This window comes from Pleurodeles waltl, chromosome 9 (assembly GCF_031143425.1).
Source record: "Pleurodeles waltl isolate 20211129_DDA chromosome 9, aPleWal1.hap1.20221129, whole genome shotgun sequence".
Classification (NCBI taxonomy): domain Eukaryota; kingdom Metazoa; phylum Chordata; class Amphibia; order Caudata; family Salamandridae; genus Pleurodeles; species Pleurodeles waltl.
Genome location: NC_090448.1, coordinates 572,067,824 through 572,082,175, shown reverse-complemented (window position 1 = coordinate 572,082,175; position 14,352 = coordinate 572,067,824).

Here is a 14,352-nt window from a genome sequence, read left to right as displayed (position 1 = left end):
CAGCTGCAGTGGAAACCCCGGAAAGGCAGTGTGGCAGCACCCGGCTAGAGACCCGGCCAGAGACCCGGCTGGAGACCCGGGGGATCATGGAATTGTCCCTCCAACACCAGAATGTTATTGGGGTGACAATTCCATGGTCTTAGACATGTTACCTATGTATAGTGCACGCGTGTAATGGTGTTCCTGCACTCACAAAGTCTGTGGAATTTGCCCTGAACGAGGTGGGGGCACCAGGGTGTTAATGCACGATGAGGGAGTCAGTTACCTGTCTCAATGGGCTCTTTCCATGCAGGCAAACGTTACATATGGTCCATTTATTTATAGCAGTGTCAGGGTCGACCTGCAAATGATGGAAAACAGTGCAACAAGATAAATTTTAGGGATTCAAAGTCTTTCGAGCATTTCCATCCTAGACTTTCGGGTTGTCTGAAGGACCTTTAAAAAGGGTCCCATTTCCTTGTCACTGTACAAAGACAGAATTGTAATAAGGACCTGCTGCATAGCACAGATACACTGAAGCAAAGCAGTGCAACAGCAGCCAGGATTCAAACTGCCTTGGAATCAAAGCTTAAACGCTAGCACATTGTTTGTTTGAACAAACGTATTTCAAGTTCTGATATTGAAATACGTTTTACAGGCACGAACGGAGAAGAGGCATCTAATGAGATGGAAAGCGAGGGTATGGCGAGGAACAATGAAAAAATATGAGCTGTCACGGGCATGCTATCGTTTATCGTGTTTTTGTTTGTTCACACTGAAATTCCTTTAGAAAGAGTCAATAAACGTGTTCTTCAAGAGATTGTAAATGCTTTGCAAAGGGTCATGAAAATTGTTTCTGGGTATTTCGAGTGCATGAAGTGATATAGCTGATCCTGTATTGTGCACGGCAGAATACTTAACTGTGATTTGAGACTCAAAATGGAAGATTACACCAGTCTATGAATGCATAGGGGATTAACAGTACCCGTAATGGGCCACCGACTGCACCTTGTGATTAGTTCAACAGCGCTTAAAATAAAAAAAGAGTGGTTGAACCTTACCGCTCTCACAATACCATTTTAACCTCTGCTGAGACTGTAGTCCTTGCTGTGTCAGTGGTATATGGTGTTTGTTGATTGTCCAAACACATTATACCAGAAGCCAACAACTGAGCTGCAGCTCACAATGATTTTTTCATTGTGTTTAGACTATGCGTTAATTCATGTGGTAAAATCTACAGAATGAAAAATGGGCATATAGAACAAGCATTTTTTAAATATGCCTCAGTTATTGAGTTTAGGAATAGTGGTTAATTTATTTCCGCAACTCTGAATATGGGGTTACCCATACTATCATGTGATTCAAAGGGCATTGTGCAAAATTTATTATTTACTTGCTCTTTGTTTGATATTTGGAAGCCACAAATAGAGAGAAGTTCAATTGATAATAACAAATGGTATTATATTCTATATTTCCACATTTTTCTGATTGTAATGGTACCCCACTTGATGGGTGGCGCTATCTCCTGCAATCGAAAATACATTAAAACACAAGGTGAAGACATACATTTTTTTCAGTGGGAAGCAGCACAATTTGAAATGTGGGTAGTAGCAGCATTTGGGCCTGTACTTCGCTGCCACCCAGGGAAGCCTACGAAATCCTTACATTTCTGAGGACTAGTTACCAAGGGGGGTACAGGGAGATGTAACATACATTGATCCCATGAGGTTTTCTTATCCAGAATGCCCTGCAAACCTCAAACGTAGGCTAACATCATGCACTTTCCTCACACTTGTGTGAAGAATGTCCCGGAATTTGTGGAAATCCACAAAATTCCTTTCACCCATCATTTCCATTTTTATCTCCCTGTAGAAACTCCACAGCTGGTGTGGGTGGGATTTTTGCCCGTAACACACTAGGTGAGGAGCTGTGGTATTTGGGCCTGAACTCAGCTATCACCCAAGGAAATCTACTAAATCTAGACATTTCTGAAAACTACACACCTATGACAGTCAATGGCGGTAGCCCTGCAAGGTTCATACAAATATTTGTTACCCAGAATGCCCTGAAAACCTCAAACTTTGGCTATAATCGCACATTTTCCTCATATTTCTGTGAAGGAAAGTTCTGCAATCTGCTGGGACCGTCAAAATTCCTAGAACTAAGGAGCATATTTATACTCCGTCTGCGCCGAATGTGCATAACATTTTTTGACGCCTATTCGGCACAAACCTTGCCCCATATTTAAACTTTGACGCCCGAGCCCGCGAGTGTCAAAATCCCGCCGTGTGCGTCATTTTCTGGATACAGGAAACCGCCTTGCGTTAATCATATGCGTTCCCGTCCATGACTTAAACGCCATGCATCGTATTTATGCTACCGGACAAAAATCCTGCACGGCCGGGAGGCAGAGGCGGAAAATGATGCACAGCCCGATTTGCGTCAGAAATTAACGCCTGGGTCAGGGCAGGCATTAAAATGGTGCAAACACACCTGTATTTAATCAGAACACACAGAAGCAACAGCAGAGCAGCAAAAGGAAGACATGGAGGTGCTTCTCATCCAGCGTGCACGCAGACGCAGAGCACAGCAACAACAACAGCAGCTACCACAACACCAGCAGGGATCCCAAAGGCAACGCAGAAGGCAGGAGAGGATATTCCGCACTAGGACAACCCTTCATGGCCTCAGGGAACATGATATCATCCAGAGGTACAGGTTGAACTGGCAAGCCATTCAGCAGCTGCTGTGCAACATTGAGCCACAGTTGGCACCCAGCGGGCTGACACCCGCACCATCCCAACAGAAACCAAGCTGCTAGCTGTACTACACATGTTGGCAAGTGGCTCCTTTCAAACCACTGGCACCCTGGTTGCTGGGATATCACAGCCATCATTCTCTGCCTTCCTGCTCAAGGTACTGGATGCCATCATCAGACTCACACGCCGCCACATCTGCTTCCCAAACACACAGCAGAAGCAGCAGGAGACAAAACAGGGGTTTTACCTCATTAATGGATTCCCACACGTTCTTGGTGCCATTGACTGCACACATGTATGCCTTGTGCCACCTGCTGCAACTGAACACCTATACCGCAACAGGAAGCACACACATTCCATCAATGTGCAGGTCATTGTGGATCACCAAGGATTGATCACCAATATTGTGGCAAAGTATCCTGGGAGTGTACATGACTCATTCATCTTCTGACACTGTACCATCAATCAACACTTCCAGGATGGACAATATGGAAATGGACTACTTGTTGGTAAGTACAGAAACCTACTTATATACACACTGCACAGCAATCCTCTAGGAGAAACAACACATACACCACGACAACCACATGTGAACAGGAACACACTGAGGTTGTGACACCGCTAGGCATGTTTGATAGGTCTGCAGTGAACCTGTCACACATCTGAAATTAGTGTACAGTTTAATGTCAAGATGTCAATGATCACAACGTATGGCGAGGTTTGGCTAATTGTCATCTTGCAAAATGTAAGCGGCTCACTGATGTTTAAATTAATCCATTGCATATGTCTAAAAGTATGAAATGTCCAGGGTACACAGATGCTAACGTTACCACCACTGTCAAATTGAATATGTGTATGGAGCTATCATCTCACCCCCATTGAAGACACAGGAACACCTGTATCACAAGTCACAATGCTAGGGAGTGCACACTATACTGCAAATCCCAAAACATACTGCTGACAACTGGTCAGCAGGCAAACACTAGTTCCGCCAAGGAAACAACCCAATGCAGATGGTACCTTCTAGAAGCCTAGGAATCAACAAAATAACACAAAAGAGTCACAGACAACAAGAGACAACTACTGCCATGCAAGGTGATATTAATGGGGCAAGCTACATCAACATGATCCCAATCATTTTCTCTTTCAGCTGATCAGGGGTATGGGATCCAGCAATGGATTATGACACCATTTGGCAACCCAAGCACTGCAGCAGAGCATGCCTACAATGATGCACATGCACCATAGTGGAGAGGACCTTCGGCATCCTCAAGTCGAGATTCATGTGCCTTGACATCACTGGTGGCAGCCTCCTATACTCACCAGAAATGGTCTGCAAGATAATTTTAACATGTGTCATCCTGCACAACATTTGTGTATGAAGGAACATTCCCCTATTAGAACCAGAGCCACAAATGCATGAAGAGGAGGAAGAGAAGGATGCTGGCCTGCAACATGAGGGGAAACAACAAAACACAGCTGCTGGATTGCGTAGGCGCCAACATATTGTGAACAATTTCTTTTGAAACAACTCACCATCACCACTGTATCAACATATATAAATAAACACCAATAATAATCACCATATCATGGTCTCGGTAATCATTTCTGCTCACCTTTATCTCTAACTATCAGAATAAGAGTGTAGCCTCATGGAGCTGACATACCGATCAGGACACAGAAATGTCCAAAGCAATTGTGATGCGTATTATACAACAGTCACATTCACACACACTGTAAATGACATATATCCTGTACATTTCACCTTTGAAGGGCAAAAGCAGAGGACCACACCTATTTCACACATACATGTTGGCAACATGGTTCATCGCAGCATATGGCACACAACTACGACACCATCAGTCAATAAGGGAAAAAAAACCTCATACATGAGGCAGTGGATGTGCTATTGCATTGGTAACAGGAATGTATGACCAGACCCTTGTCAGCAGTAAGTCATACAGCACCTATCTTTGCAAGCACTATCTGTGACTAGAATTCCATCTAAGCAGAACATAGACAGCACAAGTTCCACACATATGACAAGCAATGCGCACATGACATTCCATGTACATGTCAGCCCATGACCTAAGTCCTGACACACCCATGCTCCTGGTCTCACCCCACCTGTCTTAAAAGGTCCCTCGAATGGTAATATGTGTACCCAGATATTCCCTCCTCTACACACATGCAGACTAACAATAACAACAATAGTAATCCAGTGTGCTTCACCCTTTCATATGGTATGCCATAGTCATTGTACATCTGTCTGCATGGACGTCAGGTTAAATTATGCACTCGCTTGTAGCCTCTAAGCCCTGTTATCATCTGTAGTTTGCTTCCCATGTGAAAGGTACTGTTGGCCATTTGAACTAGAATCTCACCTGCAGGACTTGTGAGAAACTTAAGCAGCACACACCTGTGAGCACCTCCGTGCAGACCAGTCATTTGAACATGCTCTGCCCTTGCAGATGCTTGGAATAGCATAGAAGCTGCCATTTTGTTGATTACACTGTTATGCATTTCTAGCCAAATAAGCTGTGTAACACCTTCCAAAACACAGGACAAACACAGTTTTCCATGTCAACTGTCTTGTTCTTCCTCCGACCAGTCTTAGTCAGACCACTGAGTATGTACCTTGTAAAATTGCTGGATCCTGGTTGACCCCGCATCCTGTCAGCCTGACTGGCACCTGTCTGTGCGTTACCCTAAAGATTCCTTGTGGCTGCATATGTATCTTACTTGCTTTCCAAACCCTCACATTCCTCCGGGGGTATTTTGTCAGGTGGTTCTTCAATGCATACTCAAATAAGTTACTTAGCATAATCTGCTTATTTATCGTACCATAATTGGGAACTTGTCTCCAAATACCCAAATCATGGCCTATCACTTGTCTGGGTCTCATGTATGCATGAGCGACAAAGTGTGACAGTGTACCATGGCCGTATGCAGGGATTGAGTATGGTGCCTCCAGCAGAACAAGCAACGTCAGATAATGTGCATGAAAAGTCCACACATGTTAGGACCCTGACAGTTCACACACGGAATCACATTGCTCACAACATATTGATGGGCTGTGCGTGCTGAATAGCTGCAAGATTAATCAACACAGAGGCTATGATGTTAACAGATGCAGTGGGAACTTTACAGGCCAACTTGTGTACAAATGTTGTAATGACACCTGCCGGAACCTGAGATATGATCTCACTCAGCACACCAAGGCTGCCCTGTTGACAGTCTCATAACACGTCTGCAGTGACAGGGTGGGACCATGCCCATGTAGGTTCTTATGTCCTCATCGGCTTTACTTCCATTGATCCCCGAAGGTTACTCAGTAGATACAGGAATAGCCGCCACTGACTCATGATGAGACCTGGACGTAACTGTGACAACATAGACCCCTAAAAATATACAGGATCAACATTGGACCACAAACATGAACCAGACACCTCTGTGCAATTGATCACTGGAAATATGTGGCCACGTGCTGCTTTGTCTGCTGGTCTACCACTGCCACAGGAGAGTTGTGACTCAGTAATATGAACACAACTGTGGCATGATATTACATTTGTGGTTCACCTTTGGCTTTCCGTGTCAATAACATGGCACCCACTTAGTCTGTACATGTGCCTGACTCACGGTGGGTTCACCAACAAGTGCCTAGGAGGCAGTATCCAAATTTCCTGGAAATGTAATGGGCAAGTTTTGGACCATTGACATGAACAAGCGTCTGCCATCTATCCGGTGCATGCTTTGTCATTTGTGGTGTTTATGGTACCCAAAAACTAGGAAGTGCACACAACAGATGTTGCTACATGTATGACTAACACATGTCCTCTCTCATTTCCACACTGACTTGCATCTGAGGGTTTGACACATTGACTTTACATTCATACAAGCATATTTGCAATGATGCATCTTGTGAGGAACACACAGTGGGTCAACAACTACATTAGTAGCCAATGCACACACATTGAGCCATAGGCATTGAGATATTGTACTTATGTGTGTCACCTTGCTATCCTCTCCTGATGCCAAACATGCCAAATTTGTGCAATACAGATATGTAGGCCACACGTTTGGCCATCTAGTGCGTCAGTCAAGAGTGAAAATCCTGTAAATGAAGTAGCGGATCATGGTCCGCAGTAGTATGATGTCTCACATGTGCCCATACACCGTCAGGACCAAAGTGGGTGCAATCAGCCTACCTCAGTTTTGTCACAAATGTAATATAACATTAAAATGGGAAAATGACCCAAACCCAGTTAATGACCTGAAATGTTGACACATATGCGTCAAAAAAATGACACACAAGCGTAAAACAATTACGCTTATGCCGGAAAAACGACTCATAATGCCCTGAAAAAACCATTGCCTCTTCCACACTGTACCTCAGAAAATTGATTAAGTGTAAAACTATTTCCAAACATATGAATGCGGGCTCATTTCTACTCCTGTGCGTTCAAAAAAATGACGCCCAGACTGTATGTGTCAAAATTTGTGGACGCATAACGATAAAAGTGGCCGCCATTTCAGGCAGGAAGTGATGTAATAGGATATCCTGTTTACAGATTATGTACAGTGGGTGTACTTTCACTTTGCAGTCTGTGATGCTTCCTGACAATGTCGCTGTGTTGAGAGTTTTGTCTGGTAAAATTGTGTTTTTGTCTCCTGTGTGGTCTATGTATTGTCTTTTTGTGAATACAAAATTGTTGCTGTATCCTGTCTGAGTGTTTTTTGTGTACAATTGTGTTGTATAGTATTGCCTTTGTTTTGTTGGGAGTCTGTTGTGGGTAGTATTAGTTTGGGGCTAGTTGGGCTGTGTTAGTTGTTTTGTTTAAGTTTTTCCTATTCTACTTTCCTCCTATTCTCCTTTGTTCCCTTTTATCCCCTATTTATCTTTTGCTGCTAAGATGTTGGGTAGGCCTCGTCTTGGCAAGATGGGTGAGGAGGAGCTTGGTGGTCTGCCCACTGTTCAATCCTGGGGAGTGCAAAGCCACAGTCTCTCAAGTCTCTACAGTGGGTGGTCTCCCCACTGTTCAATCCTGGGGAGTGCCTAGCCACAGTCTCACAAGTGGATGACAGTCTCCACTGGTTCTGGAGGGGGCATGGTGCCCAGAGTGCTTCATCCTGTTAAGGACAGAGGTAGTGGATGTCAGTCTCCACTGGTTTCACACTTTCACGACTCTTGGACTTGATCCCCTTCCTTTGCAGGTCCTCAGGTCCAGGAATCCATCTTCAGTGCTTTGCAGTCAGTTGTTGTCTTTGCAGAATCCCCTATCTCAACTTCACTGTCTTTCTGGGGTAGTAGGGTAACTTTACTCCTACTTTTCAGGCTCTTGGGGTGGGGTATCTTGGACACCCTTAGTTTTTTCTTACACTCCCAGCGACCCTCTACACGCTACACTAGGCCTGGGGTCCATTCGTGGTTCGCATTCCACTTCTGGAGTAAATGGTTTGTGTTGCCCCTAGGCCTATTGTCTCCTATAGCATTCTATTGTGTTCTACAGTGTTTGCACTACTTTTCTAAATGTTTACTTACCTGATTTTGGTTTGTGTGTATATTTTGTGTATTTTACTTACCTCCTAAGGGAGTATATCCTCTGAGATACTTTTGTCATATTGTCACTAAAATACCTTTATTTTTAGTAACTCTGAGTATTGTGTTTTCTTGTGATATATTGCTAAGTAATATAAGTGGTATAGTAGGAGCTTTGCATTTCTCCTAGTTCAGCCTAAGCTGCTCTGCTATAGCTACCTTCTATCAGACTAAGCTGCTAGAACACCTCTAATCTACTAATAAGGGATAACTGGACCTGTCACAGGGTGTAAGTACCACAAGATACCCACTATAAGCCAGGCCAGCCTCCTACATTGGTGGTGCAGCGGTGGGATAAGTACTTGCAACTGCTTTACCTCTTTGTCATTTGGTGTTTTTCATAAGAAAATCATATACCAAATAGTTTAGTATAAATACATTGAACCAAAACAGTTTACTTTTCGGCTCTAAAACCTTTTACTAAGTTTCTGAAAAGTTCTGAAAACATTTAAAAGTTTTCCAAAAGTTTGAAAAAGTTTTTCTCTGTACTTTCAAAAGTTGTAAAACTTTTTCTCTCACTATCCTTAAACCTTTTTCTATCATGTCTTTAGTAGAGGTCAATCCCAAAGTTCTTCAGGCAACTTATGAGAGTTTAAACTACAAAAGTTTGAGGGGTTTCTGCCTGGATAGAGGTTTAACCATGGGTAAGAATCCAACAAAAGAGTTTCTCTTTAACCTGCTCTTACAGGATGACCAGAACCAGTCTGGCCCATCTCAGGAGCGGGTAGAAAAGGGGGAGGCTTCCCAGTCAGACTCAGAGGAGTTCCCTGAAGATGCTGGGGAGGGTTCTTACAAAGTCCTGTCCCCTAGCAGGCCACCTAGTGACACTGGTAGTGTTAGAGGGTAACACATCAGTAGGACATATTTCACTCCTAGAGGCCAGGTTACTAGACTCCAGACAGTTAGGGACAGGTCTCTCTCTGCCAATTCCCAAATCTCCTCTGTGTCCAAACATTCCCAAGCCTCCCACCCTGAGGATAACTTAATGGAAAGGGAACTCAGAAAGCTGAAGATGGAAGAGACCAGACTGAAGCTTAAACAGCAGCAGCTGGCCTTAGACAGGGAATCCCTGGATATAGAGAGGGAAAGACAGGGATTGGGGTTAGTTCCCCATGGTGGCGGCAGCAGTGTTTCAGATAGTAATCCTGTTAGAGAGCAAGATTCTAGAAACCTGCATAAGATAGTCCCCCTTACAAGGAGGGGGGTGACATTAATAAGTGGTTTGCTGCACTTGAGAGGGCCTGTATGGTACAGTTGGTCCCTCAAAGGTAGTGGGCTGCTATCTTGTCGCTATCTTTCACTGGAAAGGGTAGGGATAGGCTCCTTACTGTCAGAGAAAGTGATTCCATTGATTACAAAGTTTTGAAGGATGCACTCTTGGAAAGATTTGGCTTAACCACTGAACAATACAGGATTAAGTTCAGAGACACCAGAAAATAGTCCTCTCAAGGCTGGACAGATTTTGCTGACTGTTCAGCGAATGCCTTGGAGGGTTGGTTACATGGCAGTAAAGTATCTGACTATGAAAGCCTGTATAATCTGATCCAGAGAGAGCATATTCTTAACAATTGTGTGTCTGATTGTTGCACCAGCACTTGGTAGACTCAGATCTGACCTCTCCCCAAGAATTGGGAGAGAAGGCAGACAAATGGGTCAGAACAAGAGTGAACAGAAAAGTTCATATAGGAGATGACAAGGATGGCAAGAAGAAAGATGGTGAGAAACCTCAGGATAAACATGGGGATAAAGGTAAAACTAAAGATCCTTCTTCAAATCCTAAACACTCTTCAGGGGGTGGGGATAAATCAACTTCTTCCTCTTCTTCACAACCCACACACATTAAAAGGCCTTGGTGCTAAGTGTGTAAAAATAAAGGCCATAGGCCAGGGGATAAGTCCTACTCGGGTAAACCCCCCTGAGCCTACCACCATTAATACATCAAACTCTAGTGCCCCTATGTAGGAGGCTGGCCTGGCTTGTAGTGGGTAGCAAGGGGTACTTACACTCTGTACCAGGTCCAGTTATCCCTTATTAGTGTAGAAGAGGTGTTTCTAGCAGCTTAGGCTGATAGAAGGTAGCTATAGCAGAGCAGCTTAGGCTGAACTAGGAGACATGCAAAGCTCCTACTATACCACTGGTGTCATATGCACAATATCATAAGAAAACACAATACACAGATATACTAAAAATAAAGGTACTTTATTTTTATGACAATATGCCAAAGTATCTCAGTGAGTACCCTCAGTATGAGGATGAGAAATATACACAAGATATATGTACACAATACCACAAATATGCAGTAATAGCAAAAGGAAGTAATGCAAGCAGTGTAAAGTTACAGTAGATTGCAATAGGAGCACATAGGTATAGGGGCAACACAAACCATATACTCCAAAAGTGGAATGTGAACCACAAATGGACCCCAAACCTATGTGAGCTTGTAGAGGGTCGCTGGGACTGTAAGAAAACAATGAGTGTTAGAAAAATAGCCCACCCCAAGACCCTGTAAGGTAGGTGTAAAGTGCACCTACAACCCCCAGAGAGCAAAGAAGTCGTGATAGGGGGATTCTGCAAGGAAGACCAACACCAGCAAAGCAACAACAGTGGATTTCTGGACCTGAGTACCTGTAAGAGAAGGGGACCAAGTCCAAGAGTCGCAACAGTGTCGAGAGTGGGCAGATGCCCAGGAAATGCCAGCTGAGGGTGCAAGGAAGCTGCCACCGGATGGAAGAAGCTTGGTGTTCTTCAAGAACGAAGAAGACTAGGAACTTCCCCTTTGGAGGATGGATGTCCCACGTCGTGAAGAAGCTTGCAGAGGTGTTCCCACGCAGAAAGACCGCAAACAAGCCTTGCTAGCTGCAAGAGTTGCGGTTAGGGTTTTTTGGATGCTGCTGTAGCCCAGGAGGGACCAGGATGTCGCCACTTGGATGAGGAGACAGAGAGGGCACCCAGCAAGTCAGGGAATCCTCACAGAAGCAGGCAGCATCCGCATAAGTACCAGAACAGGCACTTGTAAGAGGAGTGAACTGGAGTCCACCCAAAGTCAGAAAAGGGAGTCCCACGACACCGGAGGACAACTCAGAAGGTTGTGCACTACAGGTTAGAATGTCGGGGACCAAGGCTTGGCTGTGCATGAAGGAAATCCTGGAAGAGTGCACAGGAGCCGGAGCAGCTGCAAACCACGCGGTACCCAGCAATGCAGTCTAGCATGGGGATGCACGGACTTACCTCCACCAAACTTGGACTGAAGAGTCACTGGACTGTGGGAGTCACTTGGAAAGAGTTGCTGAGTTCCAGGGACCACGCTCGTCATGCTGAGAGAGGACCCAGAGGACCGGTGATTCAGTCTTTTGTTGCCTGCGGTTGCAGGGGGAAGATTCCGTTGACCCACGGGAGATTTCTTCAGAGCTCCTGGTGAAAGAAGGAGGCAGGCTACCCCCAGAGCATGCACCACCAGGAAACAGGTGAGAAAGCCGGCAGGATGAAGCGATACAAGGTCGCAGTAGTCGTCTTTGCTACTTTGTTGTGGTTTTGCAGGCGTCCTGAGCAGTCAGCGGTCGATCCTTTGGCAGAAGGTGAAGAGAGAAATGCAGAGGAACTCTGGTGAGCTCTTGCATTCGGTATCTGAAGAATTCCCCAAAGCAGAGACCCTAAATAGCCAGAAAAGGAGGTTTGGCTACCTAGGAAGGAGGATAGGCTAGTAAGAAAGGTAAGAGCCTATCAGAAGGAGTCTCTGACGTCACCTGGTGGCACTGGCCACTCAGAGTATTCCAGTTTGCCAGCAACACCTCTGTTTCCAAGATGGCAGAGATCTGGGACACACTGGAGGAGCTCTGGGCACCTCCCCTGGGAGGTGCAGATCAGGGGAGTGGTCACTCCCCTTTCCTTTGTCCAGTTTCGCACTAGAGCAGGGCTGGGGGATCCCTGGACCGGTGTAGACTGGCTTATGCAGAGATGGGCAGCACCTGTTCCCATCAAAGCATTTCCAGAGGCTGGGGGAGGCTACTCCTCCCCAGCCTTCACACCTATTTTCAAAGGGAGAGGGTGTCACACCCTCTCTCAGAGGAAATCCTTTGTTCTGCCTTCCTGGGCCAGGGCTGCCTGGACCCCAGGGGGGGCAGAAACCTGTCGGAGGGGTTGGCAGCAGCTGCAGTGCAAACCCTGAAAAGGCAGTTTGGCAGTACCAGGGTTCTGTGCTAGAGGCCCGGGGGATCATGGAATTGTCTCCCCAATGCCAGAATGGCATTTGGGGTGACAATTCCATGATCTTAGACATGTTACATGGCCATGTTCGGAGTTACCATTGTGACGCTATACATAGGTAGTGACCTATGTATAGTGCACGCGTGTAATGGTGTCCCAGCACTCACAAAGTCCGGGGAATTTGCCCTGAACAATGTGGGGGCACCTTGGCGAGTGCCAGGGTGCCCACACACTAAGTAACTTTGCACCCAACCTTCACCAGGTGAAGGTTAGACATATAGGTGACTTATAAGTTACTTAAGTGCAGTGGTAAATGGCTGTGAATTAACGTGGACGTTATTTCACTCAGGCTGCACTGGCAGGCCTGTGTAAGAATTGTCAGATTTCCCTATGGGTGGCAAAAGAAATGCTGCAGCCCATAGGGATCTCCTGGAACCCCAATACCCTGGGTACCTCAGTACCTTATACTAGGGAATTATAAGGGTGTTCCAGTATGCCAATGTGAATTGGTAAAATTGTCACTAGCCTGTTAGTGACAATTTGTAAAGCAGAGAGAGCATAACCACTGAGGTTCTGGTTAGCAGAGCCTCAGTGAGACAGTTAGGCATCACACAGGGAGCACATACATATAGGCCACAAACTTATGAGCACTGGGGTCCTGGCTAGCAGGGTCCCAGTGACACATAACAAACATACTGACAACATAGGGTTTTCACTATGAGCACTGGGTCCTGGCTAGCAGAATCCCAGTGAGACAGTGAAAACACCCTGACATATACTCACAAACAGGCCAAAAGTGGGGGTAACAAGGCTAGAAATAGGCTACTTTCTAACATCCTAGCAGTAGTGGTAATAGTGGTCGGACTGCTGGCAACAGTCAAAACAAGGGTGTAGTTGGGTTCACTTATGGGTCCATCATAGAAACTGGGGTAGTCAGTCCCAAGACAGTTTCTGTCACACCTGGTGGCATTGGCCTGGCTGCTTGTCCCCTTACAATAGATAAGTACAGGCAGACAGTTTCAATAAATGGTGTTGAAGCTCAGGCCTACAGGGACACATGTGCCAGTATCACTTTGGTGACTGAAAACCTAGTGTCTTCTGAACAACACATCATTGGACAACAGTACAGGATTATTGATGTCCATAACTCCACTAAGGGGGTCATTCTGACCCTGGCGGTCATGGACCGCCAGGGCCAACGACCGCGGAAGCACCGCCAACAGGCTGGCGGTGCTTCCCGGGCAATTCTGACCGCGGCGGTAAAGCCGCAGTCAGAAAAGGGAAGCCTGCGGTTTCCCGCCGGCTTCCCGCCGGCTTCCCGCTGCCCCAAGCAAGCAGCGCCGCCATGGGGATTCCGACCCCCTTACCGCCATCCTGTTCCTGGCGGTTTTCACCGCCAGGAACAGGATGGCGGTAACGGGTGTCGTGGGGCCCCTGGGGGCCCCTGCAGTGCCCATGCCAATGGCATGGGCACTGCAGGGGCCCCCTAACAGGGCCCCACATTGATTTTCAGTGTCTGCCTAGCAGACACTGAAAATCGCGACGGGTGCCACTGCACCCGTCGCACACCAGCAACTCGGCCGGCTCCATTCGGAGCCGGCTTCCTCGTTGCTGGTGCTTTCCCGCTGGGCTGGCGGGCGGCCTTTTGGCGGTCGCCCGCCAGCCCAGCGGGAAAGTCAGAATGACCGCTGCGGTCTTTTGACCGCGGTACGGTCTTCTGGCGGTTCCCGTTTGGCTGGCGGCGCCCGCCGCCAGCCAAACTCAGAATCACCCCCTAAGTTCCTTACCTTAGCTATAATTCAGTTTTGGTGG